Genomic DNA, 14928 nt, shown 5'->3' with positions numbered 1-14928 from the left:
ATTAACTTGTGAAATTAGAGACAATCCTTATACTATCTTCCAATTCTTGTTATAAAAAATAAAAATGTCCTCCAAGTAGCTTGATTTTGGATTGAAGACATCTTTTAAATGAACATGAAATTTTTTTTGATAAACAAAAACTTTTAAGTATTCAAGTCTAAAATCTTTAAGATCTTATAATCTTCACAAGTCTTTATAAAAACCTTTAAATCTTCAAATTTTCAAGATTTTTTGAGGTTGTTTTTTTTTTTTTTTTTTGAGGTTTAAAGTGTCTTTTGAAAAGAAGAGCCCCTATGTCCAAGTTTTCTTCAATTAAAAGTGTCTTTAAAAAAAAAAAGCCTTTATGTGTGTGTAAGATGAATTCATTTCTTTTCCCAAGTTTTGGTGAGAATTACAAGCTGTTGTCTTGGCCCCAAACAAAAGGGAATAACCTACGCCTATCCTACATTCCTTAGGTTCTTTGCAAGTTGCTCAAGCCTATATTATGCTTTATTTTGTATTGCATGATTTCACATGGTTGAAATAGATGTTAGGTGAATTGAACTACTGGAACCATGAGACTGTTGATTGATTATATAATTTTAGTAGGTTGTATAATTTATCTTCATATTCCCTCTTTATCAAAGATAAAGGAATTATAGAGAAAAATTTCTAATTTTTCTTTTATTCCTTCTTTACTAGGGACTAAAGGGACACCAGTCACATTAAGCGTTAGGACACAACGTAACAAATTCGGAGTTTATTATTTATTGATAAAATTTCAGTTTCATTTTTATCAATCCTTATTCTATGCATTCTATTTTATGAGTATTTTGGCTTGCATCTTTTGCATTATACATGACTTGGGTGCATTAAGAGTTGCACAAAAGATTCGAGTCATGAGTTTCTTATAAGAAGATGATTTTCAATAGAGACATCATAATATCTCATAAGATTGAGATAGAGTGCCCCTTTGAATGATCTTAAGGAGGTGTGTTCATGTAAATTATGATCATTGTAGTTCTTAAAGTGGAACTTGACATAGGTTTTTGAAGAGTTAAGATATGTTAGTTGATCAAACAATATGAGGATTTGCTACTCAAGGATAGTAGAGGTAGTCTTGAGAGAATGATAACTTTTACCTTGTTAGACTATGGACACCACTTTATGAGGAGATTAGATACAACAGACAGTAGTAGGTCATGAATCCAATCACTTAGTATTTCATTGTTATTTACATAAGGTATTGAAATACAATTGATTATTTATAGTAAGACGTTGAATCAACTTTAGAATTAGATTTTAAGGGAGTTAATGTTATCCTATAAGTCCTAAGGGTCCTTGCTAGTAGGGATGGCAATGGGGTATGTTTTTTTGGGTACTTGCCTTGCCCCGCCCCTAATGGGACGAGTTTGAGTTTTAAATAAACGGGTTTTGGACGAGTTTGAATTTTTTTTTTTAAACCTAGGAAGAATTCGAGGCGGGTTTGGGTATTGCCTTATCCAGTCCCACCTTGTCCCACTTCGTCCCGATTATATATAAAATTAATTTAATTTTAATTTTATTTTTGTATTTATAATATATAGACAATAAAAAAAATACTTTTTAATAAAATAAGTTATAAAAAATTATAATAATTTAATTATTTATAGAATATATTTATTTTAATGTAATTAAAATTTTTAAAAGTAATTGAAAAAAAGTTAAGCGGGGTTGGGCGGGACAAGTATGGGAAATTCTCATACTCGTTCTTCCTCGCCTTGCCCTTTTTAATTTTTTTAATGGGATGAAGATGAAAATTATTTTGAATAAATGGGACGGGGTTGGAATGAGGGTGACCCGTCCTGAACTTGCCCCGTTGCAATCCCTACTTGTTAGAGCTCATACACCTTAATGGTATAATTGATGAGGGTTGAATTAACTTTTGATTCACTTATGTGCATAAAGGTATTTTGGTAATTTCGTAAGATTGTACAATGGTTAGTGAACAATGTCCCTCGATTGGGCTAATTTGTAAGGTGGCATAGTGAACAATGGTTCATACATATTACCCATATGAGTTAAAAATTAATGATTGGATCTATAAAAAGTGGAAGACATGTTGCTTAATTATTTTCATTCCATTAAGAGACTATGAAATTGAAGCATACGCTAAAAAGGTAAGTGAATAAAAAATTAACAATATTTATAACATGTTCACCTTGCTTTATATTCAACTTAAAAAAGGTGAAATTAGAATTTAAAACATGGAAGTACCATACTTTGGCCAAGTTACACCATCATTAATAATGTTTAGGGAGCCACACTCATTCTCTAGGAAACATTCCTACCTTTTTGTGCCAAGAGCAAATACCACTAGATCAACCAGTTATTTGCTTGAGCTTGCAAAAAGATATTGAAAATGTAAGGAGTGAAGAGATAATTATAATGTCAGAAAGTCTAATGCATATGGATCAATAAAAAGTTCCAAACATCTTGATCGATAGTGTTTTAAACCAAATTCGCCCGCAACTTCTTATTAGTAGAACCATCGATGTTGAAATACAAATTTGCCTAACCAAATCCTCTCTGATTGAGAAAAGAAGACATGAACTAGAGATCTTCCCTTGAGTCTTAGATGGTGGAGATGTTTGAAGGTTTGAATATGCAATAGCAAATTAATATATTATATAACCATAAAAGCTAAGAAAACTGAGGGAATGTAGGTAATAAGAAAAAGCCTACAAAAACAACAAAACCACATATTAATATATAAAGCTTTATCTAAAGATAAAAAGTTAAACAATGACAACAATTTCTTGAAAAGAAAAAGGGAAACGAATGAAAACTTCAAAACCTCATAAGAGGTCATAAATTGTTAAAAGACCACTACGAGGTTCCAATTGTCTCTTATTTCCCTCTATTTCTCTCAAGGACCAAACAGAGTGGAAGGGAAAGTTACAAGAATGGATCTAGAGATTTTCTAGTTATTAATGGTGATGTAATTGTCACAGAACATCATCTTGTCCATTTAGTTTTATTTTCTCTCCGAATGAGGGCGACGAGAAAGTTGAGAGTTTCTTTTTTCTTGGAAGCCAATCACTTCTTTGTTTTGTCTAGAAAACAAAATCGCTAAACCATTTTGGCCTTAATCTTAGATGGCTGAAACTATTCAAAATCTGAAGACTTCACTTATGCCACATGACACTTGATTTCCTACAGGTGACGTTTTTGGGAGCCCACTCTTTCATTCATGCATTTATTCATAATTTTCTGTAGTTAAAAACTTATGCCACATGACACTTGATTTCCTGCAGGTTAGGTTTTTGATGACTTCAGAGCCCTTCCTTTCATAATGCATTTATTCATGGTTTTAGTCAGTTGAAAAAACAATCTTTCTTTCATTTTTTCCTTTTTTATGTCAACCCACTTTTTAAATTATCTCGGATAAAAAATAATATCTCCTTTCCCCTTAAATATATATATTATTTGGGGCCCATTATGACATCGATTTGGTAGAGACCAATAACATTGTGCTATGTGTGTATTTTTTTTATCGATAATCTAACAATAAATATAGTACAAATAGTGAAGATTTTTCCCTTTATATATGTAGCTTTATTATTTATTAATAAGCATCAAGAAAAATAAAATACAAAAAATGAAGTTTGAAAGAGATTTTAATTTTAGATAATTTATCTTTTAATCAATTTATATACTGTTCTAATTTTATAAGTAGCTTTATTTAATGTTGACCATTATGATCCTTATTAAAAGATAAATTTGTGAGGGTTGTTGAAGACTATTAGGCATGAATAAATATCATGGCTAAATGTAATGTTTTGTCACCACCAAATAAATTTATGACAATGAAAAACTATTTGCCATAAATAACTATTGTGATTAAATGTGATTTTTTTTTTGCTATGAATGTAAAATTCATTTATAATGTGCTTAAATGTAGCTTTTTGTGATGAATACAAATTTCATTCTTAAAAGAATCCTTTTTGCCATACAAATAAAATTTATTCTAAAAATCTCATTTTGGCTATGATATTATATCTATGCCTAAAATTATGGTAGCAAGAGTGTAGAAGTAACGGTTACTTTTCCATAAAACTCTACTTGGTATGAAGTCCTGAGTCCAAATTAAAATGATAGTAAAAGTGTAAGAATTTAGGTAATGATAATGATAGTGTAGGCTAGTGAGTTAGAATGATGTTGAGAAAAGAAATAATTGTTTGTGTAATGTATGAGTAGAATTTGGATAAGAAGACATGTATTAGATAAAAAAGTTCTTTTAATTTATGGTTAATCTATAACTCTCATCGAATCTTATAGTTGTATTTTCACTACACTATCTATTTATTTATTTTATCCATATATGTGACTTTACTCTAGGATGTTCTAAAATTGTATGACACTTTGTATCAATCACCGATCATTGTATCCCTTACAACCTTTTAGCCACTATAAGTAAGTAGAGCATGACTCTCTTTGCAAATCATATCCCCCTAAGAAATTAATGAGTAAAGTAAGGAAAAAGAGAGGGTGGATTGGAAGAGATGGAGTGGTTAGTATGAGGAGAGAGAAAGGACTTAGGGCTTGACACTGACTTGTTTGGTTAGATAATCTTGGATACAATTATGCTACAGGTTGTTTGGTTTCTTTTATGGAAAAGGTTTTATTTGTTAAATGTGACATTAGTTTCTTACATTGGATTCTTGTGCTTTTGAATATTTTATGATTATTCTAATGTGGTGGTTAGTTGCATAGCATGAAAGTTTAATAATGAGATGCTTCTTTATGGTTATGAAATTTGCTTTGTTTTAATTGTTTGTTGTGGCAAGGAATTTGCAACCAAAAATTAAAATATTAGAGTGAGAAATTATATTGACCATAAGATATGAAAATATTGACACAAAAAAATGCAAAAATATATCCATGCATTGTTAAAATAGGGTACAAGTGACAAGGATATGAGAAATATATATATATATATATATATATATATATATGTGGATGAAGATCGTTATTGTTGTCGCCTCGCGTATCCGGTGGTCCACGTTGCTGCTATATGGATGGACACGTGATTCTCAACACACAAGGGGTTCTTGATTCAGCGGTTGCACCTGCAAAAGGCATCCGGACAGGGTGTCCGGACGCACCCTCCGATGGTTTTGTTAGCCATGGTGAGAGAGAGATATATAAATCAGTTGGCCTTTTACTAGGTATCAAGAGGTTACCAGGGGATCCCTTTCTTCTTCGTGCGAAGGTATATATATACAGCTTCAGGGGTACTGTTCCTCTCATTAATGGTGAGGAGATATTTTATGTTGTGATGATGACAATAGGTATTAGTAGGAGCATTATCGCCCTACGAACGACCGTCAGAAACCATGGTAGGTGATGCGGCTGTCAGAGATCGTGGGCAGTGATTATGTAGAATGATCGTGGGAAGTGACTTGCTGTCACTTCCCCTTGTCTTCTCACTCTGCAGGTGATGGGATGTGGGTCATGGCTGCTTGTTGTGATTGCGTGTAAGACTCGCTTTACTTTAATTGACCATCCAGACGATTTATATCCGGATGGCTCATGCTGATCATCCGGATGTGTTGTGGAGACCATCTGGATGTCTACGCTCTGCCTGCGTCGTTTGCTCTTCCTTGGATAGGGCTTGGCTTTCCTTGAGGTGGTCCGGATAGGATAACTGCACCATGCATACCTTTAGGGGAATTCGGATGATGATGGTCCGGATGATAATATGTGCCACGCGTCACCATGAACTGCGTGCCACGTGTTTCTCAAGGGAAGGGGTCCCTACAGTTATTACAAAATGTCATAAAATGCTCATTTCTTAACAAATGCATAATATAAGATATGAAATTATAAAGATTAAATCAATAAAAATGTTAATATAAGAATTTTTTTGGAGATATGTAATTAGAAAAACATAAAAGATATTATGAAATCTTCTACCCAAAGACAACTTCTAAAATTAATAAATCAAGGAAACATCAAAGTCATAACAATATCCTAAAATTAACAAAAGTCTAAAACATACTAACAATTCATAAGTAGCATTAGTATTCCTTAACAAGCGAGAAATTAATCATAGCAACCATCTTTTTTTTTTTTTTGGGCATTTAAAAGTATAAGCTACAAGAAGTGCTCTCTTATCTTTAACTCGTGCTCTTCCTTTATCTGAAAACACCAATTTAGGATAAATATATCAAATTTTTACCAAAATAGAAATATCATTAACATAAATGTAAACATTCATTTTCCCTCTAAGCATACAACAAACCCCTCTTTACAAAGCCATTAACTCAAGACCAAAGCTCATGCCATATGCTATTCCCTTATGAACCTTATCAACTCTTTGAAATAGTCATTGCACATTTATTTTAATATAAAACACAATAAAGCCATTAACTCAAGGCCATAGCTCATTCCACATGCTATTTTTTTATGATCCTTATCAACTCTTTGAAATAATCATTGTACATTTAGTCTAATATAAAACACAACACAACTACTACAGGGATATAACAACACAATAAGAGAGAGTTAAACTTTAGTTACATAGAAAAAGAAAAGGGCATAAAGGTTTAAACTCACAACAAAGTTGATGGCTCTTTAATGAAAAAGAGTACCATAACAAACACAACAACAATTACAAAGGTCAACTTAAACGACTATTAATAACATGTGTTATTTTGTTTATTTCATACTTGAGAGATGGATGACAGAATTGCACAATCATTTTGCCTAACTTGTAAGCAAGTACTTGAGTTTTTTTTTTCCAATGGTTGGCATGAACACAGTTCTTCTTAGAATATTGAAAAACAATTGCCTTTGCCACTTAGTGCAACTGGTTCATTGTCAAAAGGAATAGCATTGTCAATCATGAATCTAATAATAATGTCTAGCCTAGAAGAAAGTTTGAAGTAAGTATGCTCATGTAATTCTTTCTACTAGCACATTTCATAAACACTTGTACTAAGAAAGTTAAGGAGCTTACACAAACAAGGTTAAGGATAACAATATCCCTCAACCTTATGGGAAGGCAAATTTTAAACCCATTGCATGACCTACATTAATACCATGAATTTAGAACCATATTGCTAAAATCTCACTAACATTTTAGAACTAGTGACAATAAATAATGAATAAACCTTGACATTAAGAGAGTCTAACACTACTTAAACAATAGTGAGCTGAATTTGCAAAATTTTATAACAATTTAGCATATGTACATTGATAAAACCAATCATTGATAAATAGTGGATTGGGTATATATCATTTGTATTTTCATAAAGTTTTAAAAAGGAAGCTCCTATTGGAGAATGGATAAGAGCTAATAATTGAACTAGTTGCTTTTGTACATGCTTCAATAATCCGTAATGTTCTCATCACAACCAACTGAATATAATTACTTCAACAACACAAGCTTCATCCAAGACTTAAAAAAAAATCCAAATCAAAATAATTCTATATAGGTTGGTAAAAATCCACATCATTTATCCTTGTTTTTCAAACACCTATTAATTAGAAAAACTAACAACACTCTCAAATTGAAAAAAAGGACAACACATATAATATTAGAATCTCAAATTTTCTTAAGTTAAACAAATCAATATTAAACAATATGATAACACAAATAATATCCAAGGCTTTGTGCATATATATACATACATATAAGTCAACTAATACATATGTGGTAGGGTACTAGTCAAATGCAAAATTAGGCACTACTATTCTGACAAATCATATAAACCTAATGGGTATTATAGTTCTAGAGGTTAGTCATAGAAGTATCACTCCATCACACAACACAGGCTACTTTAGGTAGTTAAGTTTCGTATAAGGGAATTAACCAGTAAACTTTTATAGGTTAAATCAGTCTTCTAACATTTTAGAAAAGAAATGTGTTTAGATTATAAAATTGTGTTTATCTTCCTTACTTATGCATTAAACATCATGGTGATTTAATAAGAATAAATTCTTCTTGATTGACTATTCAGAGCACCATATTTCAATTACTATGACTTGTGATCTAACATAAAAATTAGCACTCGAGGTTGAAAGCTAGTCTTGAGAAATCTGAACTAACATATATAAGATTTGTGGTCTTTTTTCAACCATTTGACTTATGCAAGAACATTCTTTGATGACCCATTGTATTGAATAACCATGATGCACATTCCAAAGAGAATATTAAGGAAAACTATATGTTGTATTTTTTGGTCCTCAAATTTTGGGAAATAAATAGACTTATAATTAAAAGAACAGAATTTCATGGAGGAAAAAGAATGCAGCGGAGTACAACAAAGAGGAACCCAAATCGTTTTATTTTAATTACCAATTCATTTGTACAATATTATGTTAAATCTAAAATTTTATATACGGAAAATAGGTGAAACCTCTATAATCATTTTATAAACTATGAAACAATATAAAAAAAAAGTAGTCAAATGAAGCTCATCTACCCACTCATCTCCTTGAATTCAAATCATCACTCTGGTACTTGATATTGTTTACTGCAACTATGTTCCACATATGACATTGTTCCATAAAGATTGAATTATAGAAATATTGAAAAATAGAACAAATCCTTAGACTTCAAACATCTAGTTGGAAAATCAAAAGGAAAAACAACTTTAAGAAATATTTAAGCATCACTCAAACTACAATAGATGAACAAGAAACAACTACAAGAAACAACTTCAAGAAAATCTCTCAATGAGGACCTGGAGAGAGAGAAGTTGCACCTACAGTGTTGTATGAGTGATATCAATGGTTGAACTCATCAATCACATAGGCATTAAAGAAAAATCAAACTTTCACATAATGAGAATATAATGATTTCTAGGGTGTGAAATCATAGAGAGAAGACAATCTCTTATAGAAATGAATCAAAGAGGCTAAGAAGAGTAGCAAAGCTAGGACATGGAAACATTAGACTTAAAAATGTAAATATAAATGTATAAATACATAATACATGGACCTAAGCGAGTGGTCAAGAAGTATTTGTATCTAAAATAAATATATGATGACATTAAAAAAGCTACCGTGTTCAAAAAGTTATTTGTAGATGCGACTCTAAAAGTAATCAAGTCTATGAAGTTATTGGTAGTTATGGCTCTTATCATGGTTGCAACTACATTCCCTAACAATAATTTCATTGCCAAATTTGGGCTCTATTTAATCTTTTCATGTAAACAACTTTAGTGTCCAACCATATCAATACCTTTAGTCATTATTTTCGCTTACCTCTATTAGAAGGGGGTGAAACGAAGGATTTATCTTGGAATCCACCAAGTATAGCCATTGGCTCCTTAAATTGGAAAACATGTGCGAACATGTAGTGTTTATTAGAAAAAAGGAAGTAAATGGTGATTGATCTTGATAGCTTTGACACAACTAAGAAAAGCCTTATATTAGTAGTTCTAATCTTATGATATCATGCCATATCATTTATTGTGGAACATGCATGCCTCAATCATGCAAAAATAGAAGACTTAGAAATCTATAAAAAGCTATCACATATACAACTACAACATAGAATGACCAATAAAATTGTTAAGTAAATAACCCTTCTCTACTTATTTCAGAAAATTTGAGAGGAAGATGGAATGCTAGGTTAATAGTCTATCAAATATGCTATTGAGAAATATACTTTATGCTAAAACATAGACCAAAGTAGTATTTATGAGACAAAGGGGACAAGTTAGTTTATATACATAGGAAAATGGAGCTTAAGAAAACATTACAGTTAAAAAAGACACAAGTAGAGATAAACATTTAAGTTAGACTTGAGTGAAAAAATATAGTATTGCTAGTGTTCTATAACAATGATACCAAATCTACATGTTTTTCTTGATTCGAAAAAAATGCTCCTTTTAGACTCATCCAAAATAAATTCAACATATTTATCATTAAATGAGGAAAAGTAAGGCCATCCATTCATTGAGCTTGGCTTATGTGCCTAATGACAAATATAACTATATTAGCAAAAAAATAATTTGATAAAACTATAGGAGAGAAACAAACATTAACACTAGATGTGGTTTAGAATAATAAAAAGAATAATGCTTCATCATCATTTAAAAAAAATGTGATTATAGTTTTCTTCACTACCATAACATGAGTTGTTTGTTTTCCATCATAGAATAGAATAGAATTTAATTAGGTAAGAAGTTTGATTTCACATTATGCATTGAATTGGAATATATGATTTTGTTATTTAAGATTCAGATTGTAGCATTACATAAAAAAAAGGGTTTGAAAAGGTAGAAAATAGTTTAGATGCAATTTCTTGTTGTTACAAACACCAACAAGTTATAGTTAAATCAATTGAAAAAAGATAGAGCGCTAGTACTTGCCCAAACATGGAACAAGTACAAGATATTAAACCAACAACTTTCAATAAATGAAATGATATAACTTAAGATAGAAACAACATCCAGCACTAATACAAGGAATGGAAACGGGAACTTCATTGGTAAATGCATGAGGACTTATTTTTCTATCTTCTTTATCCTTAGTTAAATGGATCTTAATTCCATAGGGACATGATTGAACCATTTTCAATAATTTTTCTTGATGTTATCCTCAATTGAGGCTTTATCTGGAAAAAATCCAAATAGATGGAACTAAAAAATTGCAAAAGTTTGGATTTCAATGATCCTAATAATGTGAAAACCAACTCCGAATGACAATTACTCGCTAGTTTTCATTTTTGCATACAAATAGAGAACAACATATATTTTCTCCATTTTCTTCTAAATGCATGTCTAAAAGCAATGTTAAGGATATGCCATTTTCACAAATAAGATACCTTACAAAATTATATTAGACTTAATAATACCTAGCCTTTTACGTTGTATTCACTTTATTTAATATTGCTTCACAACATTAATTCCCCTTTCTTTTGTATTCACTTTATTAGTATCTCATATATATATATGAGAAGCTAATTTGTTTATGTAGTTTTCAATAATTAGTAAACCTTGCACAAAAGTTTTGTTTAAAAATTATTGTCTATATGAGCTTTTAGTCTCATTAACCTAAATTCTTTCTTCAATTTTTATTCATTTCTTATTATAGAGAAATCAAACATTAGTTCACTTATCTTACCCAGCTTCTAAATTCTAAGAATTGCATAAAATGATGATCCTTGAGGGGGGTAACATAAAACAATAACCATATTTGAATTCATTTTAAAAATTATCCATTTAAAAAATTGTTCTTAAAATGAGATTGAAAGATCAGTATAAAAAAAATGAAAAAGCCAAACAATAACAAGGTAAGATCTTGAATTATTTCCTTCTACCAAACACACTATAAATATAAATCATTGTATCCTATGGTTAAAACCCTAGATTTCAAATTAAGAATCTAATCTTGGTTAACAAGAAAGTAAGATTGTTTAAGAAAATTTGGGTCCATCAAAGCAACCTCACATCTTTATCACACAAATATCATAATAGAAAACAAGAATAATCACTATTAGAACTTTAAATTTTTTTTTTTTATATCAATACAGTAAACCTACATTCAAAGACATATATCAAGAAAAGATCATTAGATAGATAAAACCCATTACCTTTCTTGGCTGAATAGAAACACAAAGATAGAAAACCCAAATTGCATTCCCTTTTCCTATGTTTCCTCACCAAGCAAATAGATTACAAAAAAGGAATAAAATCAAAATGGATTTTATATATTCCATTTGGTAGAAGAAATAAAGAATGTTCTCGAGTTAGTGGGTTCTCAATATCCCTGATAAACTTCTCCACCAAAATAGTAGTGAGATGGTTTTTATGGGTTAGTGGTTGGAATAGGAAGAAATGAAACTTGAACTCACTCCCCAATGATCTAGAAAAAAACTCTGATTGGATAACAATAAATTTAGCATTTTAAAGATTTGCATGAATTGATCAAAGAAAATGGAAAACTCTAGAAATCCCCAAATTTTTGAGTCTTTCTTTGAGAACGAAGTGAGCATGAGAGTGAATGAAAGAGAAAGGACATGCCTTGGACTGCTCTTCTATTTCCCAAGTCTTCATTTAGAGAGAGAAAAATTAGTTTTCTTGGGTAGGGTTGGTATTTTGGTGATTACGTGCAATCCATGTGCACTTTGGGAACTTTTACAGTTGAAAATGTTCAACTTCTATTGTCTAAATTTTTTTTTTGAAAAGGGTTAGGGCATTCAGGATAAAAAAATTAATTTAAATTTAGAGTTGGATTTAGAAGTTTGAGATTGTTAAGGTTTATTTTATAGGATTATTTTAGGTGTTCATTGCTTTTTAGAGGCTATAATTTGTGTGACTAGCTTTACTAATTAGCATAATTTGATGTGTTTTGGTTAGTTAAATTCTTTCTAAATGATTTATGATATTTTACCCTTTTATACTTAATTTAGATTTTTATTTTCTTTTAAAGAGAAAATATAATTAATGTATGTAAAAAAATAATTAATAGGTCCGAGTGTAAAGGAAATCAATAAATTTTCAATTTAAAACATGGATAAGATAAGAACCAAAACAAGTTCTAATTATTGAAATAAATACTATAATTTTACTCATTTCATGAAAAGTTGAACATATATGCAAATCTTTTCACTATGAACCCTTAAGATTGTTTCACAAAAAGATTTCTTCTTCAAGGTCATCATTGAAGAATGTAGATTTCATATTTAGCTAGTAGATCTTCTATTATTTTTAGTAGCAAGTGCTCTCAGTGCCTTTATTGTGTAGAGATGTGCAATATTAAGAGTGAAAGTCTCATTGTAGGAAACTCTCAATTGCAAGTATCCTTACTAGCCTTACTTTACGCTTAATTTTCCATTAGAGTTAATCTTTGTTTATAAACCCACTTAACCCCTATGACTTTTTTGTTTTGATGAAGTTATATACCTACTAATTATTTGCCAAAACTTGTTGAATTCATTAGAGGTATATTCTTTTTCTTTTTTACTTCTTATCATCTTGATGTAGTGGCTAATCCGTTTCTCAACATAGGTTTTAAATTTCTTCAAAAGTTAAAAGAGATGCAATATTTGTGTAAAAAATAAACCCAGTTATTTTTGTGTAGTAGTTAATGAAGAGAATGAAATGCCTATTTTGTTCAAGTGATAGAATACACTTATGGTAGGCATCTCTATGGACCAACTCTAATGGCTCCTTGATTTCCATGCTTTTCTAGATGAAAAAGGTTGTTATCTTGTTTTCCATGAACTCATCCTCACACATGTCATTGTTTTCTTTAATCATTGACAAGTCTCTCATTATGTATTTTTTGGGGAAGAAGCTTGAACCCATGGAAGTTGAAGTATTCAAATCTTTTGTGTCATAGCCATGACTCTTTCATTTGTGCCTTCGTTTCTACATCACATGTATTCCATCATTTTTTTTTTAATTTTAAAGAATTTATCTTGATTACCATATAATATGCAAACAATTTCCCTTAAAATGTAGATAATATATTTTTTCCATTATTTAGACCAAATTTAATAGATTTTGGTTTATGCTAGGGACCAAGAATACTTTACTAATGTACTTTTTGCCCTTTCATGTGTAAATGGAAATGGTTTTTTTGCCTATTGCCTCCATGAAATTTCTATTTCTATTAACTTATGCCTTGATCTTACCAAGATTTTTGAAAATACTATTATCTTTTGTCATGTGGTTACTATAACTTATGTCTAAGTACCATGTATGTTTCTTCTCTTCTATTGCAATTTGGCAAGTACAAAAGAGATTTTTTTTTTTTTTTGCATTTTTCTCTTTCAATATATCAACTTGATTAATTTTATTTGAATGACAAGCTTTCTTGATGTACACATTTAAATTTTTTTTTTTTTATCTAGAATTTTGACACTTTAGTTTTCCTTTAAAACAATAGTAGCTATCCAAGTGTCTTTTCCTCTTGCATATACTATGAGAAAGGTACTTGCTTTCATTTTCTATCTAGTTTCCTTGACTCCCTTTGTTTTTATAAGTTTAATTTTATTTTCTCCTAACTTTGGATTTCTAAGTCTAGATATTGATTTTAGATTAGAAGTCATTCTTAATACAACTTTCATCCCGCCTTCTCAATTTTTTGTTCATAAGCAATTATGTTACTGTTAAATTTTCTTTTGCCTTTACTATTTGACATAAGTAATGATTGGTTCATACACACACACACACACACAAGTAATTAGTTTTTTTCTTTTTTTTCCACAACTTTCCTTTTTAGGATATCATCCTCATAGGCTCTCAATTGATATGCTCTTTTATCTACTCTTGAATACTAATCTTAGGTTGTCTTAGAATCTTTCAAGTTTAAAATTTTTTTATGCTTTTTCTCAAAGTTTGTAGTTTGGAGATGCATACCTTGTCATGGTGTTAAAATCCTACTGTAACTTATCAAATGCTTGTTGGACATTTTTTTAAGTGTCTATGATGCTTGGAATAAGTTCATTTACCAACCCTAATTGGAGGGCAAGAAATGCTTGAGAATTCTTTTTATGGTTCTCATAGAGTTCTTATTTTGGCGTTGTGGATAGAGTGCAAATCTTTAATTAGGGACGGCAAATTCTTTTAAAATATATATTTTTGAGATAGGACCAAAAATAATATTTTTTCCATTACTTTTGTTAAATCTTATTCATATATATATTATTCCTGTCCTATTACAATACTAATAATATAATAAGAAATATAGTAAAAATGTTCAATTTTTTTTCAATTTTTATCATATCCAATTATCAAGAACAATGCTATATATAGTAAAAATAAATTGAGTTTAGATAATTTATCTTTGAATAAGTTTTTATACAATTTTAATTTTAGAAGTACCTTTATTTGACAACCATCATATGATTGTTATTAAAAGACAAATTTGTGAGGGTTATTATGACCCTAATGACAAAAATGAAATTCTAGATTTAATGAGACCTTTATATGACCATATATATAT

Source organism: Vitis vinifera, chromosome 12 (assembly GCF_030704535.1).
Source record: "Vitis vinifera cultivar Pinot Noir 40024 chromosome 12, ASM3070453v1".
Lineage (NCBI taxonomy): Eukaryota > Viridiplantae > Streptophyta > Magnoliopsida > Vitales > Vitaceae > Vitis > Vitis vinifera.
This window is presented reverse-complemented; position numbering follows the sequence as displayed.